The following is a 26,383-nucleotide window of genomic DNA, read 5'->3' on the forward strand; positions in this document are numbered from 1 at the left end:
CTGTTGAAACCAAAACCATGTCATCCTCTTCAATTTTTGGAAACAAAAACTCGTTGAGCATGTCACGGTAACGCTCGCCATTTACTGTAACCGCGGAAGAAGAAGAAAACTTACCACTTTGGAAATAGGTTTTCAATATTTCCTAATTTTGTCAAGCGTATAGCGTCCCATTTCGAAAATGTCGAACCTTTAAGTAAATTATGAACACATATGACATGTCATTTGTGTTACCATTCTCAAAAAAATAGGTGGTTCAAAAAGCAAACGCCACCCATTATATTATATTTAACTTAGTTTTGTCAAAGGTGAATTTTTATCTGTTTTAATTCCATTTCTATAAGGATAAGGAGTGATTTTCTTTTGGAGCAATAATGGCAATATAGTATAGAAAGAAGTCGGCATCTAAAAGAAAGCGAGGTGGAACATTTTTGATTTGATTTCGATGATGCAATAATTGATTTTGATGACGATGATACTGTCCGAAACTTGTCAATATATGGTGTACACTTTCTTTTGACGTTGACTGTAGATGCAAAAAAAGTACGCCAACTATGCACTGGGGTAAATTTCACCCAGTCACTTTTTTAGATCTGCATAAATTCGGTGCGCATCAAATACTGAGAACTTACAGCATGAATTCGAAGAGTAAAATCTTCTTTGCTAAAATACTACTAACGGTATATTTCCATATGTTAGAAATAAACAAACTACAACCCATTAAATATTTTGTGGGGTGACTCACAGCCCACTGCGTCTTCCGAAGGTTAAGATGCGAACGATAGAAGGTGTAGATGTAAGATAGCAGCAGCTCTCAACAGGCACTGGCAAACCTCCGAATCACCCATCAAGAGATGTATGCGCAAATTATAGTTATGCAAATACGTATATACAAATATAGTTCAAGTTTTCGCGCATATTAATCTGCTCGTGCGAACAAAAATGATAAGAATGTACCCATAGCTGCGAATAAAAAACTTGACTGGACACACGTAGACATCTTGCGAATATAAATACATGAAAAACTAGAACTAAAAGTTCTCTTCAGACAAACGTGCGTGTGTACATACGTAGATATGTCCCAACTATAAACATAAACAATTAAATGATAAATCCCAAGAAACATTCAACAGGTAACAGCAGTAGGCTTGCAATTTCGATTTTTTACTATTTATTTGGTTTCTATACTGTCAAATTTTGTTTAAGTTACTCTAAACTGTAAACCTTCCTTAAAGATTGCGAAATTTTAGGGACCAAAGGCAAAAACACAAAAGGCCAATGCCTCTTGTTGTTCTTGCTCTACCGCTGCTAACTGTGTAATGTACCTTAAATAAATACAAAAAAGCGATTAGTGTTAGTAAACAATTTTAACGAAGTTTTTTTTATCAAACCATATATTCGCCTGCTTTTTGTTTATTATTAACACTCAAACGCAATAAAGATACTATAGTTTTGTAATCTACGTATATTGTCAGGTGTTGGGGTGATTCTGCATTCCTTTCCATTGTTTTATTTAATTTATTACAATTAATTACAAAATTTAATATTACGAAAAAAACTGATTATTATCCACCAGAGCTTTCGGCTCGATCTCCTTTGTATTGATTCACTCCATTAATGCCTTTACGAGACATGCATGCAAACGATTCCTCACTATTCTATTGTTGATTTCCTCTTCAATCTGGAGAATCAGGGAGATGGGATTGGTGGTTTTTCGATAGTTTCGATTGAAATCTTTGTAGCATTTCGATGTTTTAGTTAGCTGCGGTGCCCCAAAGTTGTATGCCATACCAGGTGTGTTCAAAAAGTATCGCGAATTTTGGGTTTTTTCAAAAATTATTTATTTATTCATTAATATCTATTTTGTCCCCTTCAAAGTAGTCCCCATGAGATATTATGCACTTGTGCCAACGTTTTTCCCAATCTTCGAAGCACTTCAAAAAATCATTTTTTTTTTCTTGTTCAGCTCCTCCTTCGAGGCCATCTTTATATCGTCAATCGTAGCGTAGAGCCATCCTTTCATGGGCTTCTTCGGTTTTGGGAACAAGAAAAAGTCACAGGGGATCAGATCTGAGGAATACGGTGGCTGTGGCATCATTAATGTGTTGTTTTTGGCCAAAAAGTCGCGCACAAGCAACGATGTGTGAACAGGGGCCTTATGGTGATGCAAGGGCCAATTTTTCACACAAATCCGGGCGTTTCTGGCGGATTGCGGATTGCTTCGCGCAAATTGCGCATAACCTGTAGGTAATATTCCTTATTAACAATTTTATTTTGTGGCAAGAACTCATGATGGCCAACGGAAATCGAAGAAAACGGTAAGCAAAACTTTTACATTCGACCGAACTTAGCGCGCTTTTTTCGGTCTTGGTTCGTGCGGCAGCTTCTGGTAAGCTTTGGTTTCTACGTCATAACCATAAACCTACGATTCGTCACCAGTTATGACACTCTGGAGCAAATTTGGGTCGTCGCGGACAGAGTCCAACATCTCATTAGCTGCTGCTGTTCATGCAATGCTGCTTTTGGTCGAAATTGAGCAGTTTTGGTACGAATTTTGCGGCGACCCGTCTCATGACCAAATCATTGAAAAAAATCGAATGGCACAAGCCAATCGATATGTCTAGGTCCTCAGCAGCTTCTCTAACGGTGATTCGACGATTGGCCAATACCATTTTCTTCACTTCATCAATTTTTCCGCCTGTTGTTGAAGTGCTCGGGTGTCCGGAAAGCTTTTGTCGTTCACATTTTCTCGGTCTTCTGAGAAAATTTGGACCACCGATAAACGTTGCTTTGGTCCAAAGTTGCTTCTCCGTATGACACAGTCAACATTCGGAATGCATCCGCGCACTTAATTTCGTTTTTCACACAAAATATGTTACAGGTTCTTTGATCCATCTTTTTGAATAGGTAAAAAACATCGAAGCAAGGCAGCTTTCAACAATTAACTGAACATTCAAAATGGCCGAACTCATCGGCATGAGTGAGAGAAATGAGTACCAACATATCGCCACAAAAAAATTGAAATTCGAATAAGCGTAACCTGCGAAAATTCAGAATTCGCGATACTTTGTGAACACACCTCGTATGCCCATACTGGTTTTGGGATAGCCAAATACAGTGAGAGATTATTTTCGAGGGAAACATGGGAATTGCGATTTAACAGCCAATAAAGGCTTAGGAGTTTGCTTCCTAGTGCCTTGAGTTTAGTAAGTTTGCAGTCAATGTGCATTCCGAGACATTTTGTCAAATTATCATACTTTGGGGTATGATTATGGTATTGGGTGGGCAAGTATTTCGCTTGAGTGCAAAGGTAATTTGAACAAATTTAATCTCATTTGATTTTATTATTCAGTTTTTGAGTCACTGGGCCATTGAGTTGTTTCATCAAGTCCTTTTTGGAGTTTAAGCAGGAAGACACTTGGAAAGATAGCGGTGTCATGTGCCAAAGTTCCAACGATAGTTTCCTCAGTAACTGGCAGATCGTGAGAGACTTAGATGAGACTCATAACACTGCCTAATGCTAACCGATAATTTATCTTTTCTACTGAGACTTAGAGATGTTGAAAAGCAAGCGTGGAACGTTTTTGTGGACCTCACAAACAATTTCCTTGGTAACAATTTAAAATAAAATGAGATGCAACATGTCATCAAAATAGCAATTTTTCCACACACATTTGAGCTTTTACCCGAAATTTTGTACTCAGTAACAAACACGGAGAACGTTTTCATCAAGCTTACGTAAGGCATTACCAAAGAAGATGAGAATCCACTATATTTATGCAGATTCCTGTTGGAGCCACATGAGGGGTGGGACCTGAATTCCAGAACAAGACGAAAGCCAACCGCACCAAAGAGACATTGCAGTTAAAATATTTAAAAAGTCGAAGGTAGTTTTTAGTTAGTAAGGAAATTATGATTCAGGCTTGGCTTTTTATCGGTGAACTGAGATGTGATAGAAAACTTTTATGTATGCATTTTTATGCGTTTTTATTATATCAATATCAAAAATAAAATAAGAAGTTGGAAATTTGTGGAGTGGTGTTATCAATGTAAATTCTGCAGCCTTCCTTGATACCAAAAAATTCAAATTGTACCATTTCCCTTCATGTGGCTTTGACAAAGTGAAATTAAATTCTAGTCGGCAGGCGTGTATTCTGCTCGTTCTTTTGCCTGTACAGAAATTAGAAATTGGTGCATATGGCTGGCTGACTTGAAGATCGTCCTGTTTGACTTTAATAAGAACATTCCCTTCTTGACGATTGCCATCATTGCTAATGAGAGAGATAAACAACCTCTATGATTTTTGACTCACTAAGCTGGGTAATTTGTGCTTGATAAAATGGAATGGGAAACCCTCTTTCCTCAATCGTTTCGCAACAATTTTTATCAGTCGCAAGTTTTCTTCTTTTCAAATTATTTGCTTCATAAACAGACCCATTGATCTGTGTCACCATAACCATGTCCTGCGCTAAAAATAGCGGAGAAAAATATTTGAAAAAATTTCAGGCTTATTGCCACTGGCCTCGTACACAAAATCGACATAAATTTTAAACGCTTCGTATTAGTTGGACATGCGTAGCCAAATATGAGCCCACCCAAAGGGTTAACCACCAGTTAAATTAGATTAAGTTTCAAAAAATTTATAATACTATTAAGCTTAACTTTACTTCTAAGCGAACCAGTAAATAAAATCATATAAATGAAGAAAATAGTTTTGTTGCTCAGTGAATTCCAATGGGTTTTTCTTGAGCCTTTAATATACCGCCAGCTTAAATCGCCTATTAATTTATGGAGTTATAAAGAGTTGTAGTTATTCTCACTGATGGACAATTACAAACTCTTGTATGCCGGTTATTCTTATCGAAATAATTTATTATTATTAGCCTAACGCAAGTATAAAAATTTTTTCGTCGCCCTTCTGCGCTATTCCTGTTAAACACTTGCAGTTCTCCAGTTATGTTGGTGTGTCACGAGTAGAAAGGCTTGACCTACTTTTTGTGTTGGCGGCTCGTGCAGTTGATATATTTGCCTTTGCATTTATTAATCAAAGTTGAATATACTGAGCATTGCATTACCCCAAAAAAATTAGTAAAAAAAAAGAGTTTCTTTGGTTGTTTTGGTCATGCCAAAGCCATACGTTTTTTTGTGATAATTAAAGTGATAAACCACGAAGTGTTAAGAAAGCCTTTTGTTTACCACTTGACAACAGAATAACGCCAGCACCTTTGCATTTGTAGAATTCCTTGTTTCTTTGCTGTTGCTGTTAATGCTAATGAATGCTTGCCGCCAACAAATATCTTATCAGTTTGTTCTAATTTTCGTATCTAAACTTAAAATCGAGCATGTGCCGTTGTTCATATACACACATACGTACAAAAGTATGCGCGCTCGCCAGTCATCAGCAGCAATTAGATTTGATTGAAATTTAAGGTACGCACATACATACATAACGTAACGCACATACACACATACTTCGCTTCAGACTTGAATGGTAATTATGATTGTTTATTTTTTTATATAATATTTAAACATAGTAACTGGAGAGAAAGTAAGGTGTAAATTTTTATCACAATGACATTTGATATTTTTTTAAATTTTATTACGTGTTTTATAAATATTTATGACACTTCAACAGTGGGCGCGATTAATAGAGCATAATTCAAATAATTCACTTATGCTGTTTAGATACAAGGTGGCACTAAATTAATTACCCTATCGGAATATTTACCATAGATGGGCACACTACATTATAAATTTACTGCATTACAAATAGCAGTAATCAGTAAAATTTTACTGATAATGAAGTTTAATTTGCATTACCAGTAAACTTTTACTGATTACTGAAAAAAATTGCAGTAAAAATATTTTTTTACTGATTACTGAAAAAAATTGCAGTAAAAATATTTTTTTACTGATTACTGAAAAAAATTGCAGTAAAAATATTTTTTTACTGATTACTGAAAAAAATTGCAGTAAAAATATTTTTTTACTGATTACTGAAAAAAAATTGCAGTAAAAATATTTTTTTACTGATTACTGAAAAAATTGCAGTAAAAATATTTCTTTACTGATTACTGAAAAAAATTGCAGAGGAAGTTAAAAAAATGTTCAACACTTATGTGGTCAAGTATGGAAAAGTAGCCTGTGCCAAAACTCGTATTCTACCTCAACCACCTCAAAAAACATTGTTTGACTTCGGGGATGAAAGGAATGGTAAACTTTTTACACTTGGTTTTCAATTAAATATTTGTTTTATGCATATATTTACTTAAATAGATATTAGCATACAATGTGGTTCCACTGACTCGGAAAATTATCTTCAAGAAACGCTCTTATACCTGGCCGAACGAGAAGAAACAACAAGTTGCCTAAATAAATATCAGGCTATTAGAAACGTATTTTTAAAATATAATACCCCATTACCGTCATCTGCATCTGTAGAACGGTTGTTTTCAATCGCTGGAATTGTAAATCGGTCCAGAAGGCAAAAACTCAGCGATGCAAATTTTGAAATGCTTGTGTTAAGAAAGGCTAATAGCTAATATCAAATCAAATTATATTAACAGTATTTTTACAGGAATTTTTTCAGTAATCAGCAGAAAAATATTTTTACTGCAATTTTTTTCAGTAATCAGTAGAAAAATATTTTTACTGCAATTTTTTTCAGTAATCAGTAAAAAAATATTTTTACTGCAATTTTTTTCAGTAATCAGTAAAAAAATATGTTTACTGTAATTTTTTTCAGTAATCAGTAGAAAAATATTTTTACTGCAATTTTTTTTCAGTAATCAGTAAAAAAATATTTTACTGCAAATTTTTTTCAGTAATCAGTAAAATTTTACTGGTAATGAAAATTAAATTGCAATATCAGTAAAATATTATATTTACTGCATTTTTACTGTTACTGCAAAGTGCCCACCTATGATATTTACCATATAATTTTTGCAAATGGCGTCGTAGAAAGTACACAAGCAGAAAACATGGTGGCCAAAATAAAGATTTTCATCACTCAAAGTAATTTTTTTATTGAGTAAAAAAGTTGCTCAGAAACCAAAATGGATTTATGTAATTGATTTTGCGCCATAATTAACTTGGTTTTATAATTACTGGTGTGACATAAAATTTGGGTGAGTATTTGGAAGCACTAGTCGAAAAACCATGATGGAAAGAATAATGAGATGGCGCCTATCGTGGTACCGTTACTTTGTTCTCAGCAAATTGACCGATGAGGTACGTCGTTTTAGCTCCAGTATGGCCAGATTACCATTTTCGTAATTTGATTTAGGATTTTTTTTTTTGTTATTTAGTCTCCGAGTCTTAGTTCTTTCTTCATGACTTTTTTCTAGCCTGTTCTAATTAAAAGTTATGTTTATTATAATTTTGTAAAATATACATTTTTTTTAAATTAGTTCAATATTTCACTCTGTTTTATTTAGCTTTGCTTTTTTTAACATCTGGTCGCATTGCCTGCGATTGCAGTTATTGTTGGTGTTCTTCTGCTTTCAGCAGTCAAATCTCTCTCTCGCTACTGCAGTATTGTATAGCTTTGGATGTAGAAAACGCACCAAAATGCCCATTTAAAAAAAATAAAATACCAAATGTTTATTGCATTAAGAACTTAAAGAACTTTGTATGTGTAAAAAATTGTCTTTAAAATCCGCGTTTTTTTAAATAAATGTGTTATGATTATGTGCAATTTAATTTATGACTTTTTTGTTATGAGAAACTCTTGTGTTAAGGACCGACTTTTTTGCTATATTTGAGGTTATGTAACTAGATAAGGTACTCTTTTTGTAAAGATATCGGTTTCTTCAGTATTTTCTGGTATTTTGTTGCTTATTTTTACTATGAATACAGCTCTTGATGCCCTATGTCCCACTAAGAATTGAGGACCGGAAAAAACGATTACAACTCTCTGGTTTTAATTCGCATTCAGTACATTTAATATTTTTGAATAACCTTAAATTAACCAAAAAATTAAATTTACGCTTTCAAAATATCAAATTTTATAAGAACCAACAAATTTGCATTAGCACTAAAATCTTCTCAGAGCGACATTTTTTAACATTCTTTTGTTTAATAATACATTTTTTTTAACTTACAGATCCAGAGAAAAGTTTACCATTTGAATTTGGATTTAACCAAAAATCTTCTTCATGTCTTTCACTGCCCTACTACCCTTTCTAACAACAATTCGGTTAGGTTAACGGGGCAGAGTGCAGGTCCCTCGTTTTCCTCTAGGACCTGGAGGTAGACTTCGGCAATAGTTTCCGCAACCCACCTCCATTTCTCCTTGGGAATAGTCCCTTTCTCCTCTGCTCTGTCAACGATGACCAGTACCTCACCTCCACCTTTTACCACTTTGCTAAACATCGGGTACTTATGGCCACCTGTTTTTAGTTTTTGGGCCACCGTTTCCCCCCTCTGTGCTCAGCCGATCTTTGTCTTTTTGGAGCAGTATCTGCCGGTTTTTCGAAGCTGGATACCAGCTCCTTTGCCTATTCCATAGACCTGACCTGTTTCTCTGTTAACTGATCCGCTGGCAGATCGCTTAACCTAGAATAGACACTGATGGCCGCCTCCTTTTCATAATAATTAGGCCTGCTTCAAGGGACGCACATGCTTAGGCAGCCCCTCTTTAACTATATTTGCAACCTATTTTCAGTTGCCTGGTCTCTCAACAGACACCTGCTGGTTAAACCTTAAAACAGGTGATCTGACTGATGTTAGGGTGGAAAGTGGTATATTTGCTCTAGGCGGAGTTGACCCCACAACTCCCTCCGATTGGATACTGGTTTTCTCAGTCCTCCTTTCCCCTCACTGCCTCCTGCAACACTTGTACTGTAACCAGTCCTATTGCTGAAGCCCCTTCATCTCCATGTCACTGGCGTGCTCGAGGCTGAAGCAGTGGTCAAAGCCACTTCCGTTGGGTTTTTTAGAGGACTGACCTCTATTTTTTCCTCTAAAAAATTTCGCTCAAAAGTCCACCTGCACATTGGTTTGTGCACACGGTAAGGCTACATAGAACCGGAGGTCGCCAGTTATCCGGAGCACTCCGTTTGCGCCTGAGCTATTTTCTTATATCTGGGTCCCCATCCAGGCTGAACCTCGAAACGGGTCATATTACACCTTGTTCCAACTCAGAACTTTTTCAAGAGGTTTGCTTAAATGCATTATTAGAGTACTGAGCGAATCTATGTCAAATGATTCAAGGATTATTAATCGTTTTTCGTAGAGTATCGATCAAACAATTTAAAGTTTATGCTCGTTGTCAAGGTGACGTTTTACTATAAAAAAATTTGTTTGTTGTTTTTTGTTTGTTTCATTCAGTTGTGAGTTATAGGGTGTTAACAATGGAAGTCAACAAAAATAAAATTTGGTACATTTTACAGTTTTACTTTGGTAAAGGCGAAAATCAAGTCAGACTGCTGAAGTTGTAAGCGGTGTTTTTTTGGTGCCGATACTGTAAGAGTTAGTCAGGCATTTTTGAAGTTAGAGAAAATGTCGATAGTATTGATAAAATCACAGTCATATTTGACGGACAGACGATGTGTGGTAAAATTGATGGAGTTTTATCTTATTAAAATGAGATGTTGGATATCATCTGGATCATCGGGACTCGCAAAAATCACTTCTCGTCCAAGAGCAAAGATTATGAAACAAATGAACAAGCGCTAATGGTGTGGGTGGAAGATATGACGAAAAAGCGATTGCCCTTAGATGGAAATGTAATTAAGCACAAAGCATTAAAAATATTCAATTATTTCAAGGAAACAGGACAACCTTCAACCGATGAAGACAGCCATCAATTTGTGGCTAGCAAAGGATGGTTTGAAAAGTTCAAAAACCAACATTCACAATTTGAGAATACCGGATGAAAGAGCATCCGTAGATGCTGATGCAGCGGATAAATATCCAGAAGAGTTCGCCAAAATTGTTAAAGAACATGATCATTTACCAGATCAAATATTTAACGCTGATGAGACGGGTTTATGGTGGAAAAAATGCCGTCAAGAACTTTTATTTCGAAAAACGAAACAGCACCTGGCTTTAAGGTTTCTTAGGACCGAATAACATTTTTACTATGCAGTAATGCATCTATTATTTATTAACCTATCATGAAATCCACGATCTATGAAAGAATGCAACAAAAATAATCTTCCAGTGTATTTGAGGGCGAACAATAAACCTGGATGACTGCCAGTTTATTTAATGAATGGTTTCATCATTGCTTTGTTCCTGACGTAGAAAATTATTTAAAAAAAGAGAGAAAAGCATTTAAAGTTTTATTATTTTTAGACAATGCTCCATCTCATGCAACTGAATTATGGCATCCTAATATTCAAGTTGATTTTTTAACACCCAACACTACATCGTTATTACAACCTTTAGATCAAGGAATAATTTTACAATTAACACTGCGAGCTTACTGGAAAGCACTATTGCCGCAGGTAGCTGTTCAGGAAACTGTTGCTAATCCAAAAGAGGACGAATATAGAAACGTAGCAAGATGACGTAATAAGAGGCGATGAGTTTAACGAAATTACTATGAATGATATTCGAGAATCAGTTGCGGAAGACGAAATAAATGTAGTAGATTTAGAGGCAATGACAAATTAAGCATTATCGTTTGAAGATAGTTTTGACGATATTTCCGATGTACAAAATAAAAACTGTTCACTAAAAAGTGTGGAGAAAATTTTAAATCTGGGGAAGGAGTTGAAAGAATATGTTTTAGGAAACGATCCTCTAAGGGATAGAGCAAAATATTCAAAAGAAATCTAGAAAACAATTTTTCTGCCTACCAGGAAATCTATAAAAATTTACGAAATAAGGGAAAACAGACTTCAATAAAGCAGTAGTCCGGGATGAATAGAAGCTGCCCCCAAGGTGGTGTGCTGTCTCCATTGCTCTGGTGCATGGTGATTGAATCTCTACTCACGAGTACCGATGGTGCTGGAGTCTACATACAAGCATATGCGGATGACGTTGCCTGCTTGATAACGGGCCCTTCGCTTATGAACATCTGTAGAAAACTCTGGATATGATTGACACTTGGTGCTGTGCTAATGGGCTATCGGCAAACCCCATCCTCTTTACCAGAAGGAGGAAACTTGATGGACTCATTCCGCCTAAGCTAAAAGGAGTCACAATCTAGCTATCCAAAGAAATCAAATATCTTGGAGTAACCCTCGATAGTAAACTTCGAGTAATTGGTTTGCCACCACTTGAAGCTTTCATCCAAAGAGAGGCCTTGAAGGCCCTCTGCAGGCTGAAACACAATGAGAACTGGTACGGCCCCTGTCCGGCATTGGTAAACAGAGAAGGCATGGACTTCGATACAACGATTCTCTCCATGCTCCTTTAGTCCATACAATCAAGAATCGTACTTGAAAGGAGATACAGTGTAGTGCTGCCAGAGGCTCAGTTGTGCTCAAATTCTGAAAATGAGCCCGGCAAACACTGTTATCCCATTTTACTGCGCAAACGTGCAAGGTCGCGAGATCCTTCTGGCCACGGGTAGATCGGGGACGCTCAAGGGAACTCCTAAGGCTAACAAAACCCCAGCTCTCAAATTTGGTGGGCATCCTTACCGGACACTGTCCGTTAGGTGTTCACGCCGTAAGACTTGGGATTGCCTCAAGTCCGTTCTGCAGAAACTGTCTGGAGCACGAGGTGGAATCATCTCAACACCTTCTTCTCAGCTGCCCTGCTCTCGTCTGGCAAAGACTTAGATATCTGGGCTCTCACTTTTTCGCTACGCCTGCGGATATAGCCGGTGTAGATATCATAAATTTGGTGAAGTTCATTAGTAGCTTGTTACGGCTAACTACGAACGCAAATCAGCCCCCGTCGGCGCCGTCGTAAAAAAAAAAAAAATGTATGGTCATCATCGTTTCTAATCCCAAGGCTCCTTATTCCTTCCCACTCCCTCCTCCTCTCCCATGTATGGCATCACAACGGACGAGTTTACTAACATTTGTCCAAGTGAGCCCTTTAGCTAGGGTAGCCATTTACCCTAACCTAACCTAACGGATGACTCCAGGACCGAGCACGGCTCCGACTCTGGGGTCTACGTGGAATCCAGCACGACAAAACTGCACTTTGCTCTTGGAATGCATGCATCTGCGGAGGTGTTTGCAGTTCAAGAAGCAATGAACTTTGTTGTGGAAAACCGATAGAGAGGCAGATCTAGTATATGTATCTTGGCTCCTTGGCACCACAAGATCTACTTAGAGTTCTTCGTAGATCGGGTAGATTTAAAGAAAATTAAATGGGAATCCAAGTTTAGTGCAATGGACTTAATTAATATCTCAGTGCTGCACTTGCTAGTTGTCCCGACAAAAAAAAAAACAAAAAAGACTTCAATAGGACGACCACGAGCAAAACGTTTCAAACACACTCAAATTATAATAAGTGATCCCGAGGAGGAAGATTTGCAGAAGGTTGTGATTTGAATTTTGGTTTAATTCATTGTTAAGTAGATTAGAAATTCCGTTTTTATTTGTTTGTTTGTTCAGATTTTATTTTATTTTGTTTTGTGTTAATTAAGTAATTGAAGTGGTGTTAATTTATGTTGTTATAATGAATTGAATAAATGGAAAAATATCTTAAATAAAACATATAAAAACAATTTTTTTTCGAATATTAGCCTAACCCTGATTTTTGTATGGAGTAAAAGTCTCCTACAACGCGATTTCCTACAACGCGGATTTTTTCAGGAACCTATTGACCAAGTTGTAGGAGGGTTACCTGTAAGTTAAATCGAGCTACTTAATATTGAATTTATATTGATTGCTGGCATTTTAGTTGCCAAATCTGGCTTGTTTTTTCTTTATATTTTTATCTAGTCTGCAGGCCAATTTGTACTGTAGTTTATTGAAATAAATAAATAATCGAAGTTGACCGATATGCTAGTAGTCGTAGCATCGCCCAGAAGCTAAAGATCGACCATAAAACAGTTTAAAGGCATTTGCGCAAAAATAATGGATTTATTTTTCCCCAAACTAATATTAAAAAAATCAGAACTTTAATCTATGGGATGTTTATATGTATGCGCATATGTATCTGAGTCAGCACTTAAGGCGTACAGCACTCACGCCCATAGGTATGTATGTATGTATGTGCAATACCTATGTAGCTTAAGTTAGCGGTTTCCTTATGACTTCCATTGAATTCGCCTCAATTATTTATCGATACCAAAATTAAAATTCAGCAACATTCTGCACTGCAGTGACCTATAGTAGTTTGTTTTTTACACATAATTCAACTCTACAGCCAGTTTAATTGCCGAGACAGAGTCATGCAACCGCTGCCCTGCAGAGAAAAATTGAAATAAGTTGATATTCTGGTGCGAAACTAGTACCATGTGCATACAGAAGAAGCCCAAAGAATTGATATACGGCTTTTCAGTAAGTTGCAGTTTCGAAACGGACTAGGGGATAATGTGTTTTTATTTTTAATTAAAAAGTGTAAAATGTATACAGTGAAACCTCCCCTGAGCGGACACTCACCGTCAGTCAACTTTAGTCCACCCAAGAGAGGTGTCCGCTCAAGGAAAGGGTGGCTTATTTTAGAACTTTTGAATTTTTTAATTATTTGAATTCATTCAAAGCCGCTTCGTTTGAGAAAATTTCATTAATACTCTCAGAGTCAGTACTACGATCGTCATTAGTTTCTATGGTTTCATCAGTAACAAAATCCAGCACGAAATCTATTGTTAAAAGATCATCAGAATTTGAATTAGATTACCGAAGGGTCTTTGATAATTCAAATAACGAAGCTATCGTTGCTAGCGGCAAGTGATCTTCGAACTTGAACTTAGCTGACACATTTCTATTTTTGGCTGCTTTTTAGAAACAAGTTTTTATGGATACCGTTTGAAGCTTTGCCAGGCTTGTTTTACTAAATTTATTGCCTTTAAAACGTTTAAATTTTTTTTAGTTTAGCCAGTGCCTAAAATTGCCACCATATGCTTAACTTGAAGGTTTCGATAATAAATTTTAAAATTTCAAATAAATGGCAAACTGAAGCCGTAGGTAGAACAATTATTTTGATATTCTTTAAACGTAGTGAAATGCGAGTGAAATGCTGCATTTTCCGGAAATAATAGTATTTTTCTGTTCTGCAACTCCATTTTTTGGTCGAATTCCATCAGCCATGCTTTCATGGCTTCACGTGTCATCATTCATGCCTTGTTATTTGATTGTCTATAAGTTTTTAATATCAATTGACGCGAACGCTCTTGGAGGAGCAGCTTTCCCCATAGCAAGTGGTTTGCTTATTTGCAGAAAATAGGACAGTAAGTCTTTCCTTTGATAACTTGCCTCCACGGTATACCTAATTTTTTAAAGCTAAAGTTTAGTTTGGCAATGTACTGAAGAAAATATCAATCTTCTATCTAGAAAAAAGAATATCCACCTCTTATCTGGAAAAATCATTGATAAGTAATCTCAGGCTAATTCCTGGACGGACAAATAGTTTTCTTCTTAAGCGTTATTCATTTCAATTTTCTCCTTCACACTAAGGTCTGCGCAAACCAAACTAAATGTGTGTATAAAAAAAATCACACTTTATCCGGGAAGCCCCCCTTTTCCCCTTTTTTATATTTTGCCCGCCTATAAGGAGTTCGCGTACGCTCAATAAATATTTTTGTGCCAATTTTATGAAAAATAACTTCCACGCCCAGTCAAGAGAGATTAATTTGTTCCAAAATTTATACTTAAAACTGGGTATAGAAAAAAATGTCCGCCTAAAGGGGATGTGCTTTTAAAAGAGGTGCCCGTTAGGAGAGGTTTCACTGTAATTAAATACTCGAAAATTTTCTAAAGATTCTGTTTAAAAAGTTTCAATGAAAATTTGTAGAATTTTTTCAAATTTTGTACAAAGTTTGAAACTTTGAATTTTAATTGTCTTATAACAATTTGCACTTGCACTTTTATAAAGAAAATTTTATATAAAATAAATAAATAGTCCAAGCACAAAAAGGCATGTAATGGGGAAAACTGACACTTTCTAGGTTATTTTACCATATAAAATCCCCCATTTCCACTAGCAGAGTAGAAAGAAATGCAAACTAGTTCTGGTTCTAAATTCACTAGAATCTCATCAGTTGCGTACTTAGTGGACTTTCCTGCAGGGTGAGGACAGTTACGCTCGGCATTTCTGCAAGCATGTATGTATGTATGTGTGAATGTATTTCAACCAGTTATGCCTGTGTGCATTCCTTAACATTCACTCAACCTAATGATGGCGACGCATTACAATGGAATACGCGATTGCGTCAAATATGAAATTAGCATGCAGATGCGGTAACCAGCCGGTATTTCTTCAGCGGCCTCAACAAATAATAAGAAGTTGAAGACGTTCTTTGAATTCTACTTCTTCTTCAACTGCGTTTGCTTTTACAGTGGTTTACGACTTATTTGGCTTTTGGCCAAGACATCTTTGACTAGGCGTAACGAATTCTATAAACGACGAAGTATGTAATGCGCCCAACAGCTGGCAAGTGAAAGAATGGCAAACGAGCGAGCGATCAACGGAAAGAGTGGTGGTATATGTAGAATGTAAGTCGTAATTGAAGAAGAATGTCGAATGTATAGGAATGCAAAGTGAAAGGAGTTTTACAGGTTTTTTTTCGGTTTTACAGCTTAAAGTTCGGACGAATGCGTGGAACCATGATTTAGAATGATGGAATATCACGTTGGGTTAGTGGTACGAGTATTGTGGAGGCCGGGGACTGCAATGAAGAATGATGATTGCATGAGAAGGTAGGCGATAATCCGCTATAGGAGTTTGGAGGTTACCAGCAAGAATCTGAGTAAAGAATTGAAAAAGAATTCGCAAAGAAAGTTGGTGGCATCTTAAATATGTGAGACCAATAAAAGTGCCGACGTGGGAAGTGATATTTCTATGATTTTTATTGATTCCACTATAAACCTTGCATTTTATATGAGTGTACGGATATTGGAATTCGTGTGTATGCTTGTATGTATGTATGTATGTATGTATGTATGTATGTGCATACGATATGCAGGCAGAAACTGATTAAGAAGTTCGAAGAACGTCCGCTGGTTTGGGTATTTCTTTCTTTGATATATTTGGTATGGACAAGACTAACAGCATTTTGTGAATGCTTGGTGATGGAATGGCTATAATATCAACCTGAATAGAATTCCTGCAAATGTTATATGCCATGCATCAAAAAATTGCTAATACTAGGTTGTTCAATAGGTTTTGCAATTCAATAAGAAAAACACAATTTACGGTTTGAAATATACTTTATTATTCAGTTAAGTTCCCCTGAACATCAATACACTTGTTCCAACGAGATTCCAATTTATGAATGCCATCCCTGAAGTGAGAACCTGGGCGGACTGCAAAATACGCTTTCACAGCTCTTATGATGTTTTTTAGGTCTGGGAACATATATAAGTCACTAGGGGTCAAATCAGATGAAAACAGTGGATGCTCCAACAATTCTAACTTTAAATATTAATAAAAATATTTTTTTCTTTTGAAAACTGGGACTTTTTTAACGATTTCTTTACTTCACCTGGTCTAAAAGGTTACAATATTATTCAGAATTTATTGTTTAAAAAAATTTAGTTTATTCATGACAAAAATAACACAAAGATAATTATTTTCAATGATGTAAATTGTGGCAATGGCAAACAGCCGATTGTATTTCTGCCATGAAAAAGCTCCTCATAAAAAATATCTGTCGTTCGGAGTCGGCCCCTCCATTTGTAGAACAACATCAAGACCCACGTCGCAAATAGGAGAAGGAGCCGGCCAAACTCTCAAAAATGGGTGGCCTCGGTAGTCTAGCGTAAGTGCACAAGCCTGTCATCCCAGAGGTTGTGGATTCGAATCCTACGTAAAGCACGGTCCTCGCACTTTTTCAAATTCCTTCTTTCCCTGTTCCTAAAAAAACAAAAATCTCACTCCTCGAACCCAAAAACGTATCCCATCCCTCCATATTCCCGCATAATAGTTAGCGCATTATATGCATTGTGGCTACTAAAACAAGCAAAAACAGTTACACATTGCATCAGTGGCGCCAGCAGGGGGAAGCGGGCAACAGCGGTAATAGCGCTGACACACCAAATTTAGCGAAGTCCTCAACCACCTGTGCGAGCCTTCTGCCAGAGAAAGGTGAAACACAGATGGCGCTCTATGCGGTAAGAAGGCGTTGTTGCTAAGCAACGACAGGTGGGCATTTCCACTACATTTCACTTACCCTGCCAGAAATCGAATAGATTAACGAAACCAACGCAAAAAAGGAAAAACAAAAAATATATACGCCGACTTTTCAAAGAAAACACCAACTTTTCTGTTTCTTTTGGAGAACTAGTTTGCCCGTATTCTACTATAATCTGCTGAAATTGCCAGCCCTTTGTAATTGAGCGTTTCCTGGTTGTTTTTTTTTTCCAAAATATCCCGCAACTGCTCGATAGGATTAATATCAGGAGACAGGGGAAGATGTAGGAGCACAACTTTCCAATTTTAAAGCAAATAAAATCGAATAAGCTCAGAATTATGTTTGGGCCATTGTCTTGCGGCACCTTAAAATCCGAACTGATACCCAGTTTTCGGCATTTGGCTTTAAAGTAGCTTTAAAATGGATAAATATTGTAATATATCCAAAGTACTTTCCACAAATGCAAGATTTTCCACACCGTTGGCTGCCATTGTGCCTCAAGCCATTACACTGCCCCCACTATGTTTGATCGTGTTTGATCCTCAACGCAATATTCGCTTTTCTTATTCACCGAAACAAGCTTTTTGCTTCATTTTAGCTTAGAAAGCGTTGAGCTTTCTTACCACTATTTGAGCTTCATTAAAAAGAAAAATGTTAGAAAACGTCAAAGATTTTTTTTGTCATTTCATCCTTAAAGAATGACTACTAATTGTGCACAAGTATTTTCGTTTGTATTCATTAATGCCACTGGTATCGCCGATCAGCCGAATTTGCCTTGATAACTGTTTGACCGTCCATATTTGTTTTCCTTTGAGTTTTTGCCTAACTATCGCCCAAATATTTTCAATAAGGTTGGGATCAGGCGACTCTCAAGGCCAATCCAACACGTCATTCCCATTTTCCTGTTCCCACTCTTCACAACTTCGACATCGATGCTTGGGATCGTTGCTTTCCGTTGTAAAATCCAAGGTTGGCTAGTTCTTCCAAACATCTTCGGAGCTGACGACAAAAACGCTTTTGGTTAATTTTATTCATTAAAACTGCATTCAAATTGGCAGTAAACACAAATAAACGGCCAAATCGTTTTTCAAAGAAGTAACCCCGAACATGAATCCGAAATCCATTCCTAAGTTCGTTGAAGTTGTTGATGATCATCAATAGATTCATCCGTGAATGTTACGTATGCTCATTGCCGTTCTGAATTCTTAGCCCTATCAAGTCTTTTTTCAATGTACTCTGGAATTTGAAGTCTTCTGCACGTCCGCGAGTCTTGTCTTTGGATACGTTAACAGCGCTTCGGCTTCATACAACGATAAGCTAGGCGGTGTCCCAGACAAGTCAATGATCTTCTGATCATGCGTTGGAGAGGTACTTTTTTTTGGCTTGGGTCTGGGTGTTGCGTGCCCGGGGTCTCGAATCTGTGCTCTTCCGAATTGTAGTCACGCACCAACACATTCGTCTACGGCGGACGCCTACCGATGTGCCGAGCATTTTATCGTTTTATTTCGACGATGAATTTAGGATTGTTGAATAGTTAGGATTGTCTCTTTTAGATCAAATCAACGACGTTTTGCTCGATAAATTCTGGGTATTTTGAAAACAATTTCAAAACTCCGTGACTGAAGAAATCCTCTCTCCTATTGTTGAAAAACTTGACCAACTTATTTCCTAAGTCTTTTCTGAGGTCAGTTCTGTATCATTAAGAATATTTTGCAAATCCTTGCTATCAATGCTTCTAATCACTTGGTACGAGGTCTGGTAGCCTCTGGTGCGTCGTTAAAGAAATGTGTAGCCTGGTGTTGCCTAACTGAAAAAATACCAAAAGATTCGTTTGCTTCAATTTGTGTGGCACTCTTATAAAGGACTTCATCTTGAGACAAGTTTTTTGCAAATGATTCCAAAAGATTTTCTGCCTAATCTGCGGTTCCTGGGCAATGGAATAAGTGTTCAAATGCTGGTCGAACTTAATATATTAATTTTCATGATTTTATCAATATTCGCGACGTTTGGCCTACCAGAGCGTGTCTCACAAAAATTCGAAGATTCGCCTTTTTACCATGGAATCGTTGGAACTACCACTTTTCCGTTGCATTCGATGCTGCTTTGATTCGTAGTCGTACTGAAAAATGTCTCCAATTTTCCCGCTTTTACCTCCATTTTGAAACGCTGTAACACGAAACTGGCTTTCCCAAACACAAGACTGTTAAAGAAATTCTTTTTGAACTGTAATGTCCCCTTTACACTGATGCAATGCATGCAAAGTGAGATTCGACAAATTATATCATCAATACTTTTACTGCATTTGTTTTCCAGTAATCAGTAAAAAAATATTTTTATTGCAATTATTTCCAGTAAAAAGCAAAAACCAAATATTTTTACTGAAATTTTTTGCAGTAATCATTAAAAAAATATTTTTACTACAATTTTTTGCAGTAATCAAAAAAAATTATATTTACTGCTACTGCAAAGTCCTCATCTATGAATGGCTCACTAAAGGCATCTAGCGGATAATGCATTTGTTCGGAAGTCTTTTATATGGAACCAAATGCTCAACAGGTTGCATACCCTATAATAAACCCTACATAAAACTGGCAAAAATCAGCGTAGTTTTTGAGGGACTTGAAATTAACATTTTGCTATGCTAAAACTGGGTGGACTAAGACACTGCATATTTAGAAGTTTACAAAAAATTATGATTAAAAAGTTCAAAATATTGATGACAAGTTTCTGAAATTTTTCAAATTTTCGTGAATTTTTTACATAGTTTGGAAATTTGATTTATAAGGTTTTTGTTAAACAAAGAACTATATTTTTGTAAAGGAATAGCGAAAAAACAATTTAGCATAAAAAATATTGCCAATGTTGTAAAAAGTTCAAGTAATTTAATGACGAGAGCACACGTGTATGTATTTGCCTATATTCGTAGAGGCCAATCGGCGCTAACGAACTCCTAAGGGGCTTACATTTTTGGTTCAAATGTTTAAGGTGGGTGGAATACACCACTGATTTATTGGGCGTGTGCTTACTACAGTGGACACCGTGAAAAATAAACACCTACTTAATTTTCTGTTTATACTTTTTGGTGCAATATCCGTTTGTATGCATACAAATACATATATCAGGTCAGTCCATAAGTTCGTGCGTTTTTTAAAGGTGGTTTTAAAATGAATAAAAAAGATATTTAAAGTATTTATTAATCAATAATATATTTTCCTCCATTATTTACAATGTCTTCCCAACGTTTAGGCAAATTTTTAATTCCCTGCTCAAACAATTTTTTGTCCTTGGAGCCAAAATACTCTTCGATATCCCTCTTTATAGCTTCTTTTGAGGAGTAGTTCTTGTTACTCATATGGGATTGAAGTCCACGAAAAAGGTGATAATCACAAGGTGCAATATGAGGAGAGTATTGTGGGTGCGGAATTAGCTCCTATTCGAGCTCGTTCAGCTTGCCTAATGTTTGCCTTGCGGTATGAGACCTTGCGTTATCGTAGTGAAACAAAACTTTGCGTATATTCACTTTTTTTAAGTGCCTCTTTCAGGTTTGATAGCTGATGGGAATAATAATTAGCAGTTATCGTCTGATTTGGTTCCAGAAGTTCATAATAAACTATACCGACCATATCCCACAAAATAGACAGGAGAATCTTCTTGGGGTGAAGGTCATCTTTAGGGGTCGGTTCTGGTGTTTCATCTTTATCTAACCATGGGCGTTTGTGAACAGGATTATTGTAAAGTACCCATTTTTCATCACCAGTAACGATACGGTTCAAAAAACGTTCATTTTCAAGCCGTTGCAGCAACTGAGAACACACATTCACCATCTGATGAAGGTTGGCGACGGAAAGTCTATGTGGAACCCATTTTCCCAGCTTTGAAACCTTTCCCAAATGAACCAGGTGCCTGTGAACTGTTCCATGCGATGAATTTAACCTATGAACTATCATATCGACTGTCAAATTTGGCTCAGCTTCCACGAGTTCGAGCAAGACGTCGGAGTTACAGACTTCTGGACGACCAGCGCGCGAGACATCCTCCCCGTCGCAGTTACCACTTCGGAATTTTGAAAACCATTTTTGCACAGTCCTTACACTCGCGGTATCCTCTCCGTGAACAGTGTTTATTTATGCAGCAGCAGTTGTTGCATTTTTACCACTTTTATAAAAAAAAATACAAAATATGCCTCTTATACGCGTTCGAAGATTCCATTTTATTTTTTAACAACACGTGCTTCTATCCGTGATTAAAATCACTTGTTGAATGCACAATATATCAAAGAAAATATAAATAGTTCCGTTATATTCCGCGAATAATTTTTTGTATGCGAAAAATCGCACAAAAGTGAAATTGTGGGTAAAATGCGCACGAACTTATGGACTGACGTGATACATATTTATCCAAAATAAATGAATATAATATATTATAAATTTTTCCGACGAAAAAGCAAAGCAAAAACAAAAAAATTTAGGCAAACTAAATTGTAGTATCTGCGTCGCCAAGATTACATAGCAAAACATACGCGGATTATTTATGAAAAATACATAGAATTTTTCTGTATTTCCCCGTGTGCGTGATTACAATCGAATTCAGAGACAAATCAGGGAAAGTTTGTATATACAATTTCTATTTATATGCCTATGTAAAAATGTACGACAGATATTGGGATGTAGGTGAGAGAAATATAAATACAAATGAAAGTTTTGGGAATGAAATTGTAGGTATGTATATGCATTTAGCACCTCTGTCGTGGTGGGCGATAGTTGCGGAGGTTGTTCACACATTGGCTGGCTTTGTGTGCCGCGGCTGATGTGACTTCAGCATCAGCTGTCAGCTGTCGTCTGCCTATCTACCCACATATGTCGCGCATAATGGGATTTTTAAGATGTCATTCCAAATAATTGCTGCTCCAAATGATTTTTGTTCTAAACTTCCGATTTACTCTTCGGCTTTGTATTTTGTATGTTTTGGAACAAGCATCATTAGCTTGCGTTAAATACCGAGAAAATTAAAATTAATTGTTTTTTCGAAGCAGCGAAAATTGTCGAAGAATTCAAAGTATAAAAATACAACAAAACTTAGGAAATAAGGTGTTCGATATGTGTCATGAAAATTAAGTGTAAGTGGGAAGCTTTAACTCACAAATGTAGTGAACATAAATAAAATGCAGTGAAGATGATAAACTTCGCCGTGACTCCTACACAATGTTGGTATGTATGCACATACTTTTTTCGAAAGAAGATTTAAGAAAAATTTGTTCGTGCGCGTGTAAGTATTGAAATGATGCATGCACACTCTTTGTACTTAAGTCTGTCTCTCTCTGTTGCCACAACGGGATTTGAAATAATAAACAAGCTACAGAGATTTGAGCGCACTACGGTATGTTAAAGCTTGGCTGCAGAGAATTTAGAGCGATAATACGCCATTTAGATGATTATCAATAGCAAACAGCCAACAGTAATGTTACATACAAGAAACTAAATTGGGACATGAATGTAGAGGGCAGAGAAAGGAAAGCTACTCTAGCTCTATTTTCAATGCGCCATAGGGCGCAGGTAGAGTCTTTCTCCAAAGAACACTCACTGATTGTATATGACCGTTATCATACCTCTCCTCGTCTAGACAAGAGTACGTTTAGAAACAGGTTTCAGAAGGTTCAACGTATGGCGTTTATATGAATCAGCGGCGCTCTTACAACCACAACCTATAACGCTCTGAATACTCTTTTCTTCATACCTCCCCTAGATTTAGTTGGTAAACAGAATACAGGTATCACTTCTGCCGGGTTTGCCCCAACTAATCAATGGCGCGATTTAGGTGTTGGTTGGACACTCGGTCATAACACCCGGACTGGTTGAACCAAGACTATTGTTTGAATGAACCATACTTTAATAGGTAATTTAGTACTAGAATTCCAGCTAGTTGGGGATGGGTTGACAATATACCTGGTCGGAAAAACTGCTTACAGTTCTTTACTGATGGCTCACAGCTTGACGATAAAGTTGTCTTTGGTCTTTACGGTAAGAAGCCAAAAGTAAGCGATCGGCTCGTCTTGCTAATCACTGTAGCATATTTCAGGCTGAAATTTTGGCCATTTTGTAATAAAGTAACTGCCTGGTGAGGTAAAAAAAAAAAAAAACCTTTAGAGAAGTCTGTATGTACTCTAATAGCCAGAGATAGGAGACTAAATCTGTTGGTGCGGTTGGCACCAATTTCATCAAGGCTCACAAATGCCGCACGTTTCTTACCGAGATGGCATCCGTTTGATATGGGTGTCAGGGCATAGAGACATACCGGGGAATTGTAAGGTAATCAAATTAGCGAGAGAGGGCACTATCACTCACCTCCCTCTTGATATGGAGATTGTATGTATACCCCTCTCAACCTACAAAGTACAAGTAGGACTGCCAGTTCAGCCAATACGAGATGGACTCATAGTCTGGGATGTCAGGCGCTGAAAGGCGCCACTTAATCAAGGAAAAACGTCTCTTTGTTAGTTCTTCGATCACAGGCTACTGCCTCCTTAATCGACATGCTCAAAGATTAAACGCACCCCATTTCGACTATTGCAGAAGCTGAGTCTGTCAGACATCTTCTCTGTTACTCTCCCGCTGCGTATAGCATATTTATGTATTTATTTTCAAGAAAACATAATTTCAGACTGATTACTAGAACTAAACCATCACACAGAGGCTACAATCCTTCAACGACAAATGCCTCCGCATCATCTGTAGCATATTCTGGCCAAACACAATCAGTAACGACGCACTATGGAGATTAACGAACGAGGAACCCATTCCTAGGCAAATCAAACGTAGAAAGTCGCGATGGATAGGTCACACACTGAGAAAACCACCAGATAACATCACGAGGATGGCTGCGGGTTCCAGTCCGCAAGGGAGCAGAGGTCGCGGTCGACCAAAAACACCTGGAGAAGGTCGATGCCGCGCGAATTAGCAGATGCCGACATCTCATGGGACGCTGCAAAAATAACAGCACAGAACCGTGTAAGATGGAAGAGTCTTATCGAGGCCCTATGCTCCCGAGAGGAGTGAACAAGGGAAAAAAACCAGAACTAAAGAATAATAAAAATTTATAAATGAATAAATTACAAACTTAATTACTTACTAAAAGATAGAGTTCAATAGTACAGAAAATTCTTTTTTCGAAAAAGAAAATTCATCCTCTCACCTTAAAGTTCTTACTTCGTAGATTTCTTTTCTATGAAGTAAGAACTGTTATGAAGTAAGAACTGTTAAGACGAGAAGATGGGTGTGAATACACATGACTTCGGCATAAGTTATCTAGATGAGGAAGAGAAAGAAACAATCCAGCACCTTTTGTGTCTTTTGTACTGCTCTAACCAGACTCACTATTTTAGGTAGACAATCCTTCAACGAGTTGGAAGATCTTAGTTCCGTCGAAATCAAGGATGTTCTAAAATTTTTGAAAAGTCTACACTGGTTTTAAGAGAGATAAGGACAAGTTTCCCACACCGCATCACAATGGGCGTGTCCCACAGGGGTCAACCGCTTCAACCTAACCTAACCTAAGAACTGGAGATCTCATTAAAGTCACGAAGCATGAAAGTAGGTTAAATTAAGTTAACTTCCACACAATATTTACATAAATATAGATACATAATATATTGGGGTACCACAAAAGTAGAAAAATAGCTAAAAAACGTATCCGAAAGAAGAAAACCCTTTTCGTCGCTTAAAAACAAATACAGCTGATAGGGATAAGTGGTCCATATAACGCGAAAATATTTTACTCGAAAATAAAACACCAAAGGTCTGAGTACATACCAAGACTAAGCACACATAGGAATGGGCAGGGCAACCTTACTTATATAGCTGAAAAAGTTCTCACTAGATGGAAACGTTACTTTCAAGACCTCCCAAATGATAAGAACGATGACATTGAAAGCAACAGCATTCCGTCTAACGCAATTCAATCTGCAGAAATTTTGGTAGAACCACCCTCAATTATTGATGAAATTAGCCTTGCGATCAAAAAGTTAAAAAATGTAAAAGCAAGTGGCCGAGCTCATCAAAAAATTGATCAACGGAACTACGAAACACTTTTTTTTAGTCACACGTATATGGGAATCTGATTGTAATATAATTTTACTAATCTATAAGAACGGTGTCAGACGCGACTGCAACAGTTATCGCGGAATTTCGTGATTAAGTACAGCGTATAAAATCTTCACGAACTTTCTGCACCAGGGATTAAATGGGTACGCTGAAGAAATATTGGGCGAGTACCAATGTGGTTTTGGGAGTAGCAGGACGACGACCGATTAAAACTTTGTAGTTTGCCAAATTTTTGAAAAGTTACGTGAGTATAAAATCAACCTGCATGCGCATTTTATAGATTTTCGGAAAGCGTTCGATAATATTGAAAGAAGCAAAATTGAATAAGTGCTACGCATGCAAGGAATACCGAAAAAATTGGCTTCGCTAGTAAGTCTAACCCTCACCGAGACTTATTCCAAAGTGCTCTTAAAAGGCAAAGCATCTGGTTGATGCAGAGTTGAAACTGGAGTAAAGCAGGGACACGCGTTGCCTGAGCTTGTGTTCAATCTGATCCTAGAGTATGTAATTAAAGCTGTTGATCCATCAGGAACCGCAGTCACCAAAGGATTAAAGATTAATGAAGGCAAAACAACATAGCTCACAAGACTTAACACGCTGAGAAAAACGCCAAACCTTGCAATAGGTGATCATAAATTTGAAAGCGTCGATCAAATTAAATATCTAGGACTGTTTCTCAGTAGTATGGATGGTACAACGATTGCTATCCAAAACCGTGTGCTGGCTGCAAACAGAGCATATTTTAGCCACGTTAAACTGTTAACAATCCAGCTCTGGAGCAGAAGAATGAAAATCAAAATACATAAAACATTGATTGGGCCCACTACGAGGAGAAAATAGGGTCTATAATAGCGATTTAGAGGAATTTCTACAAGATGAACACGTTGTGCGGTTTGTTAAATCGCAGCGCATCCGTTAGCTAGGACACTTTTGCAGAATGCCACATAAAATAATGCCTCGCTATTCTCACCTCGTCATCATGGGGTAGTGCTAATTTGGACTAAGTAGGCAATTGAGTAGAAAAGCCCTCTCTCGACGAACAAAACTAACACTCTGCACAGCTCTCATCAGCCCGTCCTAATGTGTA

The 26,383-nt window shown here is 37.1% G+C and overlaps 1 protein-coding gene across 1 annotated transcript in view; it reads right to left on the minus strand.

The window, feature by feature from the left end:
- The window catches only part of LOC129238184 (tRNA dimethylallyltransferase-like), a 58,704-nt gene that overhangs the window by 14,802 nt on the left and 17,519 nt on the right, over positions 1-26,383 (minus strand). The gene's annotated exons all lie outside the window — the stretch shown is intronic.

The sequence above is a fragment of the Anastrepha obliqua genome, chromosome 2, assembly GCF_027943255.1.
Source record: "Anastrepha obliqua isolate idAnaObli1 chromosome 2, idAnaObli1_1.0, whole genome shotgun sequence".
Lineage (NCBI taxonomy): Eukaryota > Metazoa > Arthropoda > Insecta > Diptera > Tephritidae > Anastrepha > Anastrepha obliqua.